An 18,109-nucleotide genomic window follows, 5' to 3' on the forward strand; every position below is an offset into this window, starting at 1 on the left:
AGAAGTTCATGTATTTTAACTCGTTTCAATTTATTGATGTACTAAGATTACTGGCTATATATTTGAAGATGAGGATCGTCGTTCCTACACGAAATGGTCAGAAAACTCTAACAGTATTTGTGATAATAATTTTAAATACGTTTTCTCCGTATAGCTCCGCCAAGGTTGGTGGAAGAACTTCCAAGAACTGGTGGAGCTCTGCGCAATCTTCAGTCTGTAAATTTAAGATGCAGAGTGGAATGTGAACCTTTATGTGACATTACCTGGTACCGAAACAATAAAAGTCTAAATGGATCTAAGTTATTTACAATAGAAACATTCCGAGAGGCACCAGATGTTGACAATAACACGTTTGATTCTGTAGTTAGCATTTTATCCTGGAATATGAGACATTTTCCATCTGAGAGTTTCGACTTCAATAATTTCACCTGTAAAAGCTCAGAGAATGAAGTGGGTGACAGTGTCTCGAGCACTATGGTTTTCAGACTGGAATGTAAGTAGCCTTTTTCAGTTATTCATTTTATTTATTTTTGTGATCATTGTTGTCTTTCTACAACTGTTTGACTGATGTATTGGGTTGTAGCAGTAACGCTTTATCTTTCTATTGAAGTTCCTGTATTCGATATTATTGGAATTGGTGTCTTAGTGAATGATAACATTAAGAATCGAGATTCGAACCCACAGTGGGGAGACAGGCCATTGAGCACTTTGTTCTTAACAAAAGAAAAACCTTATGAATGTTGTATATCATATGGTATACAATATTGGTATGAATTATTTATTATTGTATATCGTATGATATACAATATTGGTATGAATTATGTATTGTTGTATATCGTATGGTATACAATATTGGTATGAATTATTTATTATTGTGTAACGTATGGTATATAATATTGGTTTGAATTATTTATTGTTGTATACCATATGAATTATTTACACAATTCTAGATAATTTTTTGTAGATTCATATTTATTTATAAGTTTGTATTTTGTCTATTATTTGAATACTTCATTTAAGACGTATTTATAGATTTGTCTGTCTACCTACTAATGATGACGAGAAACCCACTTCAAGTAAAAATATATTCTCAAGACAGGTGGTAAGGGTATTAAAACTATAAATAAAATAAAGCACAGAACAACGTTTCGACCTTCCTAGGTCATCTTCAGGTTAACAAAGATAACCTGCTTATCGATAAAAGTGTTAATACCCGTACCAGCCGTTCTGAGATGCTAGTTTATCCAGCTCTACGAACAACTAAACTATGCGTATTTGAGATGCAGAACCTAAAAATTAATTTAGCGCTAAGTCCGAACCCTTATAATACAAGAAACCGGGTTTCAGTACTCGTGATGGACACAGCACAGATAGCTGATTGTGTATCTTTACGCTCGACTACCTGAAACAAACGCTGAAGCGTGCGCTCATCAGTGACTTAGCGGTAAATCTGAAAGCTTATAATGATAAAAACAGAGTTTCGATACTTGTTGTTGGCACGGCACAGATAGCCCGTTGTGTATCTTCGAGCTTAACTACAAACAAACAAGGCCCGGCATGGCCAGGTGGTTAAAGCATTTGACTCCTAAGTTGAGGGTCGTGGGTTCGAATCCCCATCACACCAAACATGTTTGTTCTTTTTAGCCGTAGGGACGTTATAATGTGACGGTGAATCCCACTATTCGTTGGTAAAAGAGTATCCCAGGAGTTGGCAGTGGGTGGTGATGACTAGCTGCCTTCTCTCTAGTCTTGCACTGCTAACTTAGGGACGGTTAGCGCAGATAGCTCTCGTGTAGCTTTGCACGAAATTCAAAAACAAACATACGTTTAAGTTCGTAAACTGCTATAAAATAAATTTTCTCCAATACCAACCTTTTTCTTATAGTTGGTTATTGATACAGAGTGTGGAATTTAAAATACATACATATTAAATAGAGAGTTTTCTTTGTAAGTAGTTGTTGTGCAGTGTTATTTGTAATATTTCGCAACATACATCAATATAGATAAAGACACGAAAAAAAATTGTTAGATCTCTATGTAAGAAAATAATTTTGAGATTTTAATATATTTCGAATATTTAAACACGCCTTATTACCCGTGCAATTTCCCTGTTTAATTAGCGCAAATAGCTTATTGTGTGTCTTTGTGCTAAAATAAACAAATAATTTCAACATGTTTCAACTGTAGGTTTGTTTAAAAACTTCCCTATGAGTTAAACCAATTTGATTTGTAAAACAGAATATGTTGATAGTAAAAAATAACATAAAGAAACATTGCTTTCAATAGGTTAAAATCGTTGTTGTTGCTTTAGGAACGTGGTAATCTTATTACGTATGCTAAGGCGTTAGATTCGTCTTAAGCATTGAACTACTTCGAAAATAATTCTTAGTTGACATTCGTTTCATAAGCTTGAGGGGTTGAAATGGGTGTGTTAAATGTTTTAAAAAATATAATTTTTATATTCTTGTATAAAATAACACTTGGTCAAAACTATACAATGTTGCATAGTTTTGTTAAGTAACTATGTGTTAGTAGCACTTATTTTTAATCGGTTCAGATCCTCCAGAAGATATTAAGATTTCAGTGGTTCAGCTGGAGATTTTGGAAGGCGAAATCCCAGAAGACCTAGTGTGTTCTGCCTCTGCCCATCCTAATGGAAAATATATCTGGCTCCAAAGAGGAAAACCAGTGTCACAAGGTCCGGTTCTGTCATTCAATTCTTCTTTGTCTAAGGAAATGGCTGGAAACTACACGTGCGTTGTTAGAAACAGACATGGCAGAGCAAAGACGGCGGCATTTATTCGTGTTCTTCGTAAGTTAACTGTTTCGTTGTTTTCTACTCAGTTCAAGTAGGCGCTTTTAAATAGGTATTATCTAGTCAATATAATATTGTAACGAGAAAGTTATAAACACCGTTTTTCTGTACCATCATCTATATAAAATATCATCAAGCTGAACCATAAAATGTTTTTTGACAAATTTTTAAATCGATATAATATTTTGACTCGTATTTTGAATCACTGAGTTGACTCCATTTCTCATATTTCAGTGTTGAATAAACAATGTTTGAAAGCAGTTTTTAATATTTGAGCACGACTTGAATAATACTACGTACAGACAATGGAAACAGTATATCGTAACGATCATATTAACAAATAAGATATGTATTGTCTATCTCGTGTTTAATTCGTGTGGTTGAAATTGAAGAAATGACAGAATATTATCATAAAGAAATAAACAAGTAACTATGAATTTGAAGTTTAGTTTCTTGTTAACTCTTACTTAATAGAGGTTTCCGAAAAGAAAATGCCTTAAAATTTTGAATAGTCCGTTATTTAAAATAACTTTATTACTTATACTTGTCAACTAACAAAATATGATCAACAGAATACATTACAGTATTTTAAGACAAGGCCCGACATAGCCTGTGGTTAAGACATCTGATTCACAACCTCAGAGCCGTGGTTTTGAATCCCCGTCGCATATTTTCTCTTTTAGCCCTGGGGCGTTATTATGTGACAGTCAGTTCCACTGTTCGTTGGTAAAGGAGTAGCCCTAGCGTTAGCGATGGGTAGTGTTGACTAGCTTATCTTGCCTCTAGTTTCTCCACTGCTAAATTACAGACGTATAACATAGGTAGTCTTCGTGTAGCTTTGCTCAACAGCTAAACTAAACAATTGAAACCATAAATGAATGTATATGACCGTTTCACCAGCCCATCTTGACCCCTTGTATTCGATTAACCGTTCAACGTTTTTTTAAATTTGTTATTCCACGTTGTTTCGTATTATATTTACAGATGTGGTTACTTTCAAATTCTCAGTCACGTGTCTCTGAACTTCTGTTAGGCTCTTCTACTCAAAGGCCTATTTATCCATAAAGTACATTATCATAACATCTACTTTCCAGACTTCTTACTGCTCCCGTTGGTTGTAGTGGTGGTTCACTTGTTATTTTCTTACGTTGGTCAATAAGTTACATAGAGTTGGTCTTGATCGAACTCTCGCTTTGTATTCGAGCTCAGAGAATATCCGTCTCAGTTTTTCAATCGTTTTCTTGACATATGGCAAGGAAATGTACTTACAAGACGAAGTTGCTTTGTTTTTTTTCTTTCGTTGGAAAGCACCGAGCTGAAGTGCTCATTTAACAATAGATCCTGGAAAGAAAACTTGGTATGGTCTGACACTTAGCAAACAAAGCATGACAAGCAACATCTAAAAATCATAACTTGGAATAATACATACAGTGAAGAAAAAGGTTAAAAGCTAACGTGAACAGGTATTTCAACTGTTCATTTCCAAGGGAGAAATTTTACATAAATTTTATCAGGTATGCACACGTTCTTGCAACACAGAGTTACATGAACGTGATTACAAAACAGACGAAATTCTAACCAAGACAAAAAAATATAAGATATATCTACCAGTGTAAGAAAACAAAAACCTTTAATTATTTAGAGAAGAAACACAGTGTATAGTTTAGTACGGAAAGGTAAAAAAATACTTTAACAACTGAAAATTTTCGAGGCATCAGAGTTTTAAAAAATGAAATTAAAAGCAGAACCTCAAGGATAAATTTATGAAATGGTGACTGTAGGTTGGACAAGGTTCCCTAAAGTAAGCCATGTACATTTCAAGATAAGAAAAGTGGGTGAAGGGGTTTACACGAAAATTGAAAAAAAAACCGTTACATATTTTATTATGGGATAAATAGGCAGAATATACGATATAAAATATTATTACATTACACAGCATGGCAAGTTAGCACCTGTCAGATGTTAAAGTTTTTTTTTTTTTTTTTTTGCCAATTATCAGTTAAAGGCTTTTATTTATACTTATTTTATTATAACTGTATACTGTGTTGTTATTGAGATTAGGATTCTTCTTCAGTAGGTGTCTGTGACTCGTTAGCGATAAACTCAACGATAAACGAACAACGTGCTCTCCACTTGTTTACAAAATAATATACACATTCGAAACATACTTATGAATAATATTTTTTTTTACATCATAGAAATCATATGGATATAATATACCTTATATTGTTCTCTTTTCCTTGTTAAATGTCCATTAGGCCTATTCAATTTAGAATTTCAGTTGTCAAGCCGAACATTCTCTTCCTATTTTTATGGCACAAATATTCTGTGTATAATTCACTTACAACTGTTACGCTAGTAGTCGTATGCTACTTGTCCAATAAACGTTTCAACTACATCTTCTGCTTGTTATATTTTCGACAAGAATTAGTTAAAGATAAAACCTTCAATAATCGTCTTTTTTTAATTCTCTTATAATAAAAAACAAATAAATTAAGCAATCTTCAAGTATTTATTAACAAAATAAGCTAACTAATAATATATACACTAAACAGTCTTTTTATATCATAACAACACCCATCTTCAACTGTAGGTGATCAAATGTTTTTGTAGTTTCTTTGAATATGAATAGGCCCAGCATGATCAGGTGGTTAAGACACTGAACTCGTAATCTGAGGGTCGCGGATTCAAATCCTCGTCACACCAAATATGCTCGCCCTTTCAGCCGTGGGGGCGTTATAATGTGACGGTCAATCCCACTATTCGTTGGTAAACGAGTAGCCCAAGAGTTGGCGGTGGGTGGTGATCACAAGCTGCCTTTTCTCTAGTCTTACACTACTAAATTAGGGATGGTTAGCGCAGATAGCCCTCGTGTAGCTTTGCGCGAAATGCAAACCAAACCAAACAAGAATATCCTTTGTAGATAAACCAAAGATATGAAAAAAAAGATCGTACATGATTTTAATATATATATTATTGTAGAAACGTTTTTTTTTATAATTTCAAATGAAAAGTTGCCACGTCAATGGTTTATATGTACGTATTTCAGCATTATCAAAATGTTTCATTTTTTGTTTGAATATTTCAACCAACAGATAAACCTGACTGTGTGATAAGTGCAGGATACGACAATTCCGGGACACCACTCTTGACTTGTCAGGCCCACTCTCAACCCAGAGTTGTTAACTTCACGTGGTACAGGGACAATGTAACTGTTCATGTTGACCAAGTGAACGTCGGAGTTAGCCATAGCCTATTGAAACTCCCCAAAAAGCACAAAGATTATTCTACTTTATACTCGTGTGTTGCTGCAAATGCAATCGGATTGTCATATCCATGTTTTGTTCCACTATCAAAACTACCATGTAAGTACTGTTGTCTTTTATTCATATATGACTCTAATTAGATAAAGTTAAGAACATCGTTGACTGCTAATGTTCACCCTTTTTGTCAAACTTAATTAGTATAATAATTAGCATATTATTAAAAAACTGTTATAAATAATGATAATATTTCGTAAATAAAGGAAGTGTGCCTCTGCTAGATATTTAATATTTCAAAGGATATTTACTAAAGTTCCAGCTTACATTAACTACGTGTATGTTTTTTGTTTTCCTGTGTGGGTTACTGGATTTTATTCTGTGATGCTAGAGCAAACATATGTTTTGTTTAAAATATTCAAAAAAATATTACAGTGTGTCGATTAAGTCAGAGATGAAAACATTCAGATACATTTTATATCACAGTGAAATCCAAACATAAAACGTATAGTACATCTGTAATATAGCAGAGCATTTCTAGATAAGAAATTTAATTTGGCGTAGATTTAAAAGAAAACCGAAACGAGCTTTGTGAGATAAAAAAACACCTAGTAACTTTTATTTCTGGATATAAGCAAAGTAAAAAGTTTTGAAATTGCATAACGTTCACCAGTTTAACGTGGTAAATTGAATTTTGGCAATAAAAGCTAGGGTATTAAAACCCCCGGACTAGCTGCTATTATTAGGTAAAATATTGGCGTGACTATTCAGATAGCGTGGATTTTGTGTAAATACACGTTATGTTACTTTCTTATCGAAATGGTGTTTTAGGATATATAACATCTCATCTAGGGTTAGCACACTTTTTTAACCTTATAGTAGTATAGATTGTAATAACACGTATTGTGTAACAAATCCTATACTATTAGTAGGCGTTAATTTTCTAAGAAAATATATTTGAAATCCTTACAGTACAGAAAACAACAACATTCAAAGATGGGCCCTTTTTACAAGAACGATACATAACATAGAAAAAGCTAATTGAAGAAAGCCTACCAACCATACACACCTGAATAAAAAACTTTGTCAGTTCGAAACATAACACAAAGTTTTATTTATCTTCAGTAACTATGAAGAAGACATAACTAAACACTATGTTAAGTAATTAAAATGTCCATTAAACTGACATTTGATGAATTCCGGGACCAAAAATATTTCTATGGAAATTAAAAAGGCATAAGTTAATTATTCTCATCCGATGTTTTACTGTCCAGAAAAAATAATATATGATATGTTTATAGCAAAACATATACATAGCTGCTATTTGTTATTACTTTTACTTAAGTGATTTAGTTGTCCATACACTGGTGGCCAAAATCTTAAGGCCAATGAACATAAAGAAAAAAATATGCATTTTGCGTTGTTAGACTCAACCACTTATTTAAGTAGAGCTTTGAAAGATGAAAATAAGAAAAGGGAAAATAAAAATAAAAACTTTTTTTTAGCATTTAATCGAGAAAATGTGAACAATATGAAATTAGCCTAAATACTAGCTGGTCAAAAAGTTAAGACCATACTGAAAGGAAGCGTTAATTGGTAAACACGTAACGAAATTTAGTCATTTGTGTTCAAGTATTAGCGTTGTCAACATCTCACACTGATATCTCCTGTGTTACATTGGGTGAAAACATGACAAAGGCTAAAAAGTTGACAGAGTTTGAACGTGGTATAATTGTTGAGCTGCAAAAGCAAGGTCTCTCTCAACGTGCCATCACTGGTGAGATTGGGTGTAGTAAAACTGATGTTACAAATTTCTTAAAAGACCCTGAGGGATACGAAACGAGAATTTCCAGTGGTCGACCCAAGAAAATTTCGTCGGCGTTGAGCAGGACGTTTTGATTGGTTGTCCGACAAGACACCAGCCGATCGTCGAAACAGATTAAGGCCCTTACGACGCAGAATGCAACTCAAGAACAATAAGACGAGACAGAAAGGCTTTAAAAACCGTAAACGTCTTCAAAGGTCACGCCTTCTTCCATACCACGAAACAGCTCGGTTAAACTTAGCTGAGAAGCACCAAACATGGGACGTAGAAAAGCGAAAGAAGGTTTTGTTCTCTGATGAGAAGAAATTTAACCTGGATGGTCCAGATGGCTTCCAACGTTACTGGCACGATAAGGATAACCAACCGGAGACATTTTCTACATGACACAGTGGAGAAGGTTCCATCATGATATGGGGTGCTTTCCCCTACCATGGAACAATGGAGCTTCAGGTTATACAGGGGCTTCAAACAGTAGCTGGCTACATTGGCATGTTGGAGAGAGCATCCTTATTGACTGAATGCCCACGCTTGTGTGGAAATAACTGGGTATTTCAGCAGGACAACGCTGCAATCCACAATGCAAGGGAAGTCTATAGAAATGGACGTCAATTCCAAACAGTGCATGATCTTCGTGAAGCCATCTTCATTACTTGGAATACATTCCAGCCAGCCTTCTGCAAACGTTTATATCGACTATGCTAAAGCGAATGTTTGAAGTTATTCGCTATGACGACCGTGCAACTCACTATTGAGATCTCTTGTTGGGCATTTCCTACCCTGTTTAGGACACTACTGAGACTCTCGTTGGGCATTTCCTACCCTGTTTAGGACACTACTGAGACCACTTGTTGGGCATTTCCTACCCTGTTTAGGACTTATTTATGGTATGGTCTTAAACTTTTGACCAGCTAGTATTTAGGATAATTTCATGGTGTTCACATTTTCCCTAATTAAATGCTAAAAGTTTTTATTTTATTTTCCCTTTTTTATTTTCATCTTTCGAATCTCTACTCAAATAAGTGGTTGTTGAGTGTAACAACGCAAAATGCATATTTTTTCTTTATGTTCATTGGCCTTAAAATATTGGCCAGCAGTGTATAAAATACATGTGCTTCTCCATATTTGTTGCTTTTATACGGTTCTGGAAAAATTTCCAAACACCGTTTTAAACCACATACACTACGATTTTACTTTACAATGAGAAGTGCTTTATAATTTTTATTTTCCGATTTCTTTGGGAGTCACAAAACTAAAGATAAGTGTTGTTAACAATGCCTGGTGAATATGGTTTACTAGCTAAGGTAGCCAAAAATATATTTACTTCATTATTCTGTTATTATTTTAATTAGCAAAGAAAACTGACGAATGCTGGAGAAATAGAAAAAAACGCCTTGAAATTAGATAATTCACACAAATTGTGTTTCAAGAACATCGTATACTTCCGTCTAGATAATACATTAAAATGACTCTTATTCGTTAGGTTGTAAATAAATTATTTTGGTTTAAATGCATTCAGCTCTACCATGAAACTGTGTATTAATTTTTAACATAAATGAAAACACAATCGATATACTTATATTAAATTAACTTCATGTTCTGACGAAAAAATAAACACTTGTTCAAGTTATCAGTTTGACGTAAATTATATTTATTTAGTTGTGGTTTATTCTGCTTTCTTTTTATTATTATTAATTGAATGACTACATTTAACGTGTTGTTCGTTTCCTAAAAAAAGTTACTGTTTACATGGCGGATAAGATAGTGATTTGTATATCAACAGAATTAGCTTCTTTAACGTGCCGCTTGTAAAACCTTTACTGTTTACGTGGTTGTAAAATGGGGGTTTGTGTATCAACAGAATGAGCTCCTTTTTGAACAGTTTTTATATCAACAGAATTATCTCCTCCTTACTTGTATGGAAACTTTGGGCATTATTTCTTTGTCATTGACTCTTCTGAGACAAAACGTTGATATTACTGTCCCTAATTCACTCATAAAGATGGTCTCAGTCGTAACTTTACATTACAGTTTGTGGTGTAAAAAACAAAGTGAATTAAAGGCTAATTCATTGACCTGTTTCTCATGTCATGACCTAGACATTCTTTACATGGTTAACTCTTGTTACTCCAAATAATAGCTATAAAAGCGACAATATTATCACTTCTTATCTTTAATAACTAACATTGAAGGTTTTCTCAACAACTGCCTTGGTCTTAAAGGTATGAAAACATTATTGTTTGTTATTGTAACTTTTTATTGACACAAGTAGTAAGATATTAGGAACACAATACAATACTTATGTGCTGACCAATATTCTTACATACAATCTAACTTATCTGCCCATGATTTCTTAGGGTTTTGCACAGAAATGAAACTTTAAGTTAATTATAATAAAATATTATAATTAGAATACTAACACGTTAATTATAATAAAATATTATAATTAGAATACTAACCCGTTAATTATAATAAAATATTATAATTAGAACACTAACACATTTTGTCTGGAAATGAATGATACCGTCGTTGAAAAACAAACAAACAATTATTCATATCTAATTACATTTTGTTGATTAAACAATTAATATAATTTATTGTGCATAAAACTTTAGAAGAACATTCACAAATATGAAGTCACTTACAGAGAGTATTTGCGTAAAATTTACGTATAGACCTGAGTTTGTTTTTTTAAAATAGCAAACTAAAACCCACATAAACAAGTGTTGCCATTATTAGCAACGAATGGATAATTAGCATACTAAATTGATTAACACTTGGATGATTTCTATATCTAGTAATTGTAATATGAGACATCGTGCACGACATTATTTATGAGATATCATGCACGACATTATTATGATACAGCTATTCTTGCCATAAGACATTGTAGCAGTAGTAAACATCCTATTTTAAATGGGATAGATTAAAAATATAGTGTTTTATAATAATTAGTAAGCCTAATACTGTTATATGTTTCAATTTTAGAACAATAGTTTACATTAAAAACTAGCCTCGTTCTTAAAATTTTATGAACGATAAATGTCGCTTATTTAGAAATTTAATAACGCTTTTCCTTTTGAGAATTATGTGGTTTTGTTATAATACGTATTAGTTATGATACATTGAAGGAATAGCGTAAATGTTTTTAACTAAACGTTCGCTTTTACTGGATACCTGTATTAGTATACAAACATCTCATGAATAAATTATGTGAGGCTCCAATAACTTTAGTGAATAAAGCCTATGTGGTGAAGATAAACAAGATACCTGATTCTAATCTTGTTTCTATATCTACAACTTAGAACGTAGGTATTATCTAAAGTATTCACTTCCTTAATACACGTTTCTGAAGATGAATCTTGGTTGAAGGGTTTTTGTGTTTCTATAGACAAATTGTACCACTTAACGTAAGAAATTAGTTCTAACAACGGTTCTAAGTAACAACTGTAGCCGTGCTTAATGCTGTTGTTGATAGCTCCAGAAGGTTGGGTACAGCTGCTACTGAGCGAAGAAAACCTCATAATTGTGGCTGGCGTTGCTGGAGGGCTGGTGGTCCTTGTCATAGTATTGCTTGTCAGCTTGATTGTGGTTCTTTTCAATCGACGCATGCCCAGTAAGTCGAACCTTTATTCTAACTTTGTTTATACTATAGTATAGAACATCATATTTTATAAAGTAAAACACACAGTTACTATTAGTTAAATAGTTTGGGCCGATTAAACATTCTCATTCAAAGTATTTATTATTATTAAATAGACTAAAATTAATACATAACTTAATATTTGGTCATGAAAAACGCTATAAGTAACCTTTCTTTTGAAAGCTTGCACAAAGCTAAACATTAGCCGTCCCATATTTCGGACATATATAATAGAGAGAACGAAGCTAGGCTAGTCAACATGCGCACACCACTAACTCTTGGATCTATCTAATTCAATGGCAAAACTTGACCGTCACGTTTGTAGCCTACCACGAGGTAACGGTCTGGCACGCAAACATTAGGCTTTGCCTAATCCACGTTATAAGAGTAATAGTCAGCTATTCCGTCAGACTATAGTAACTTCTAAGTTGTTGGTGGGTGCTGTTGACTTAAAACCAGGGACTTTTAGGCTAGATAACTTTTCTGAATAAAAAAACAACAACTAATAAACAAGTTTCAATAGTTTCTTCTTCTGTTTTTATTCTTTTGTAAGAAAATGCAAGCTTTAAACTATTCTAAAACTAATTTTTCTCAGTCTTTCGTATATGAAATAAATATGAATAAACGAGAATTAGCGCAAAACTTAGACGAAGAGCGAAACGATCATATGTTTGTCAGCAAAACGAATGTGATGGAACTTTATCATTCAACACAGCTCATCATAAGTTTATCATTCAACACAGCTCATCATAAGTTTATCATTCAACACAGCTCATCATACGTTTCTCATTCAACACAGCTCATCATAAGTTTATCATTCAACACAGCTCATCATAAGTTTATCATTCAACACAGCTCATCATACGTTTATCATTCAACACAGCTCATCATAAGTTTATCATTCAACACAGCTCATCATACGTTTATCATTCAACACAGCTCATCATAAGTTTATCATTCAACACAGGTCATAATAATTTTATCATTGAACACAAGTCATCATAAGTTTATCATTCAACAGGGGTCATCATAACTTTATCATTCAACACAGGTCATCATAACTTTATCATTCAACAAAGGTCATCATAACTTTATCATTCAACAAAGGTCATCATAACTTTATCATTCAACACAGGTCATCATAATTTTATCATTCAACACAGGTCATCATAATTTTATCATTCAACACAGCTCATCATACGTTTATCATTCAACAGGGGTCATCATAACTTTATCATTCAACACAGGTCATCATAACTTTATCATTCAACAGGGGTCATCATAACTTTATCATTCAACACAGGTCATCATAACTTTATCATTCAACAGGGGTCATCATAACTTTATCATTCAACAGAGGTCATCATAAGTTTATCATTCAACACAGGTCATCATAATTCTGAAAAATAATAATTATCGTTTTTATACTTCTAACGAAATCAAGTTTCTAAGCAGCTCAGCGGTTAGAGGAATTACATTACTAAAAACTGAGTTTCAAAACTAGTTGTGGGAACAGCACAGACAACCAATTGTGTACCTTTGTGCTTAACAATAAAATAATACCATAGTCAACAATTAAGACTAAGTTGCTGCTAAGCGATTTTTTGTGTAACCGAAGTTTTTTGACGTAAATTCATAAAGTTATTTATCAACGGAAAAGATAAAGAGCAGGTTTGTTAACTATTCTGTTTTTTGTTTTTTTTTACTAACGCCTATCGCAAATATATCATTACACATATCGCATATGTATTATCATGGGAAGGCATGGCCAGGGGGGTTAAGACGTTCGACCTGTAATCTGAGGGTCGCGGGTTCAAATCACGATCACACCAAACATACTCGCCCTTTAAGCCGTGGGGGCGTTATGATGTGACGATTAATCCTACTATTCGTTTTTAAAAGAGTAGCCCAAGAGTTGACGGCGGATAGTGACGGCCTTCCCTCTAGTCTTACACTGCTAAATTAGGGTCGACTAGCGCAGATAGCCCTCGTGTAGCTTTGCGCGAAGTTCAAACCAATCAATTTCTATCTTAATTTAATGATCTTACAGTAACAGTATTGCCGTTGGTACGTTATATATGATTTTATATTCATACTTTAGAATTTAAGATTATTATTTATTATTAAGATTATTAAGATTATATGTGCAAGATAACTGGGAAAACTATTTCATACACATACATTACGGGGCTAAAGGTATGTGGAGACCTCTTTTAATTAGCAGGTTCAACTATTTCAGCCATACTCATTGCTAACAGGCGCATAAAATCAAGCATACTGACATGTAATCTCCGTAGATTAACATTGGCAGTCGAATGAGTCGTACTGAAGAGCTCAATGACTTTCAACGTGGCACTGTCATAGAATGCCAACTTTCCAACAAGTCAGTTCGTCAAATTTCTGTCCTGATAGAGATGCCCCGGTCAACTGTAAGTGCTGTTATTGTGAATTGGAAACGTCTAGGAGGAACAATGGTTTAACTACGAAGCGGTAGGCCACACAAACTCACAGAACGGGACTGATGAGCGCTGAAACGCGTAGCGTATAAAAATCGTATGTCCACAGTTGCAACACTCACTACCGAGTTCCAAACTGCTTCTGGAAGAACCGTCAGCACGAAAACTGTTCATCAGGGGCTTAATGAAATTAGTTTCCTTGGCCGAGCAGCTGCACGCAAGCCTAAGATCACCATACGCAATGCCATGCGTTGGAGTGATGTAAAGCACACCGCCATTGGACTTTGGAGCAGTGGATATTCATTCTCTGGAGTGATGACTTACACTTCATTATCTGGCAGTCTGACATACGAATCTGGGTTTGGCGGATGCCAGGTGAACGCTACCTGTCCGAATGCATAGTACAAACTGTAAAGTTTGGTGGAGGAGGAATAATGGTCTGGGGCTGTTTTTCATGGTTTGGGCGAGGTTCTCTAGTTCCAGTGGAGGAAATATCAATGCTTCAGCATACGATGACAGTCTAGAGAATTGTGTGCTTCTAAGTTTGTGGACACATTTTGGGAAAGACCCTTTCTTGTTTCAGCATGACAGTGCTCCCATACACAAAGCGAGGTCCATAAAGACACGGTTTGCCAAGGTTGGTGTGGAAGAACTTGAATGGTCTGCTCAACGCCCTGACCACAACCCCATCGAACACCTTTGGGATGAATTGGAACGCCGACTGCGAGTTAGGCCTTCTCGCCCGTCATCAGTGCCTAACCTCACTGATGCTCTTGTGGCTGAATAGAATCGAATCCCCGCAGCCATTTTCCAAAATTTAGTAAAAAGCCTTTCCAGAAGAATGAAGGTTGTTATAGCAGCAAAAGGAAAACCAACTCCATATTTAATGCCCATGGTTTTGGAATGAAATGGTCAACAAACGCTAGCCGTCCCTAATTTAGGTTTGTTTTAACTGTTTTATATATATCTTTCAACGCTTCACAAGGGCTACCTGCGCTAGAAGCCACTAATTTAGAAGTGTAAGATTAGAGGGAAGGTAGCTAGTCATCACCACACACAGCCAACTCTTGGGCTATTCCTTTACCAACGAATAATGGGATTGACCGTCACATTATAATGCCCCACGAGTGAAAGGGCGAGCATGTTTGGTGTGACGGGGATTCGAATCCGCGACCCCTCAGATTACGAGTAGAGTGCCTTAACCTCTTGGCCTTTCCGGGCCTGTGCTTATAAGACGATTTTAGGAAAACAGGTGTGTTGGCTTGATTTGGAGACAGACATAAAATGTAAAAACGTAGAAAAAGAGATAGGAAATACGATAACGAATAAAAAAAGAGCCGAAGGAAAATATGGCGCTAATAACAATGAGAATAAATTAGTATGTGTTATTAATAAACACATTTCAAATTTGACATGAGGCAGAGGTAAGTGACGTTCTCATATAACATCATCACAAAATCGATCTCTAAGAAAATGGCTCATGAAGTGATCTACGATAAAGAGATGAGAAACAAATTCTTGAGGGACTAGAAATCCAATAATGAAAAACAATTGAAGCTGTAAGAACACCAATAAAAGCCAAGGATTGGTTTTTGTTGGAAGGGATCAACCAGGTGAATCAGTGAAGTTGGGAAAGAGACTGCTTTTTGTTATTATTTTTTTATATTGGATTGATATTGGTTCTATTAATTCTTACCAGTTTCAAAAATTGTGCTGTGTTTTGTTTAAGAAATTGAACTCACATGAATTATCCCTGAAAATCATAGATAAAAAAATCAGTTTCTAACTAAATCTAGATTACAAGGTATAACATATAGGAGTCATTGAAAAAACAACAACATCAGAGTTATGAAATTAGGAGCTGTTGTAGAAAAACAACAACGTTAGAGATGTGAACTTAGGAGGAATTGGAGAAAAACAACAACATTAGAGATGTGAACTTAGGAACTGTTGGAGGGAAACAACAAGATTGAGATGTTAAATGAGAAGATATTGGAAGAAAACAACAACATTAGAGACGTGAAATTAGGAGATGTTGGAGAAAAACAACAGCATTAGAGATGTGAAATGAGAAGATATTGGAGGAAAACAATAGCATTAGAGTCATGAAATTAGGAGATGTGGGAGAAAAATAACAGCATTAGAGACGTCAAATTAGGAGCTGTTGGAAGAAACAACAGCATTAGAGATGTGAAGTTAGGAAGCATTGGAGAAAAATAACAACATTAGAGATGTGAAATTAAGAGCTATTGGAGAAAAACTAGCTAACATGCATGAGAGAGCCATTTATGTGTAGTTAGCTAATTTGTTCGAAAACAATTTAGGTTCATTATACTGTGCTTTTGGTAAATTAGCGAGGATAGAGGAATGACAACCACAGAATATGGTGAGCTAGCTTATTCCTGAAATAGTATTCAGTATGATGTAGATATATTCTGTATGATGTAGATGTATTCTGTATGTTGTAGATGTATTCTGTATGATGTAGATGTATGCTGTATCATGTAGATATATTCTGTATCATGTAGATATATTCTGTATGATGTAGATATATTCAGTATGATGTAGATGTATTCTGTATGATGTAGATGTATTCTGTATGATGTAGATATATTCTGTATGATGTTGATATATTCTGTATCATGTAGATATATTCTGTATGATGTTAATATATTCAGTATGATGTAGATGTATTCTGTATGATGTAGATGTATGCTGTATGATGTAGATATATTCTGTATGATGTAGATGTATTCTGTATCATGTAGATGTATTCTGTATGATGTTGATATGTTCAGTATGATGTAGATATATTCTGTATTATGTAGAGGTATTCTGTATGATGTAGATGTATGCTGTATGATGTAGATATATTCTGTATGATGTAGATGTATTCTGTATCATGTAGATGTATTCTGTATCATGTAGATATATTCTGTATGATGTTGATATATTCAGTATGATGTAGATGTATTCTGTATGATGTAGATGTATTCTGTATCATGTAGATGTATGCTGTATGATGTAGATATATTCTGTATGATGTAGATGTATTCTGTATGATGTTGATGTATTCTGTATGATGTAGATGTATTCTGTATGATGTTGATGTATTCTGTATGATGTAGATATATTCTGTATGATGTAGATGTATTCTGTATGATGTAGATGTATTCTGTATGATGTAGATATATTCAGTATGATATAGATGTATTCTGTATCATGTAGATGTATTCTGTATCATGTAGATGTATTCTGTATGATGTAGATGTATTCTGTATGATGTAGATGTATTCTGTATGATGTAGATATATTCTGTATGATGTAGATGTATTCTGTATGATGTAGATGTATTCTGTATGATATAGTAAATTCAACAATTTGAAAGACATATAACGTAAGTCTGAGACTTGTTGCAAAAAATTCATAGTTATAAAAATCTCACATGAAACATTTAAAGAGTATAGAACGGGATTACATTAGTTACTATTTAAATGGTTTGGAGGATTTAAACTTAATTTAGTGGAGACGCTGACGAGGTTATAGATTTGATGTTGCAAGAGCAAATTTTGACGAACCTTCCAAAACATTTAGTAATTTGGTTAAATGACAGTAAGCCAATAAAATCACGTAAGACATTAATTCTTATAGCGGATGAATATGTAGTGACGAGGTTGCACAGAGGTTTAAATCTAGTGGAAAATGAAGCTAGTATAAATACCTACCACGAGTAAGTAAAACTACATCAGCGATCTGTGAAAATTGTAAGGAAAACCTTTTCACACAGTGATTTTGTGAGTAAGTAAGTATATTAAAACCTTCGCAAAATATTTTACATGTGATCAAGTAGACAGATATGAAAATTATAGAAAGAGGTGATATTTTTGTGTATTATATTGAAGACACATACACACCCAAATCAGATAAATAGTTGGAATAAATGGCAAGTCGTGAATTCGTTAAGAGATGTTAGTAGTTGGAAAACTCTTGTGACAAAGGAGTTAATGAAATATAATCGACTTGCATCAGGAGAGCGTACATTAGAACGTCGAGCTTCTCAAGGTGGGGTGTAGTACGGGTGGCGGATGGTATTTGAAATCCGGTTTTATTTGA

At 34.1% G+C, this 18,109-nt stretch overlaps 1 pseudogene across 1 annotated transcript in view; it reads left to right on the plus strand.

Annotated features, from left to right (window-relative positions):
• LOC143235631 (hemicentin-2-like) overlaps positions 1-18,109 on the plus strand; it is a 133,220-nt pseudogene that overhangs the window by 110,813 nt on the left and 4,298 nt on the right. The window contains exons 9-12 of the transcript XR_013019341.1: positions 155-493; positions 2,558-2,812; positions 5,911-6,180; positions 11,376-11,513. The product of XR_013019341.1 is annotated as a hemicentin-2-like (transcript). The remainder of the gene's footprint in view (positions 1-154; positions 494-2,557; positions 2,813-5,910; positions 6,181-11,375; positions 11,514-18,109) is intronic.

Source organism: Tachypleus tridentatus, chromosome 12 (genome assembly GCF_004210375.1).
Source record: "Tachypleus tridentatus isolate NWPU-2018 chromosome 12, ASM421037v1, whole genome shotgun sequence".
Classification (NCBI taxonomy): domain Eukaryota; kingdom Metazoa; phylum Arthropoda; class Merostomata; order Xiphosura; family Limulidae; genus Tachypleus; species Tachypleus tridentatus.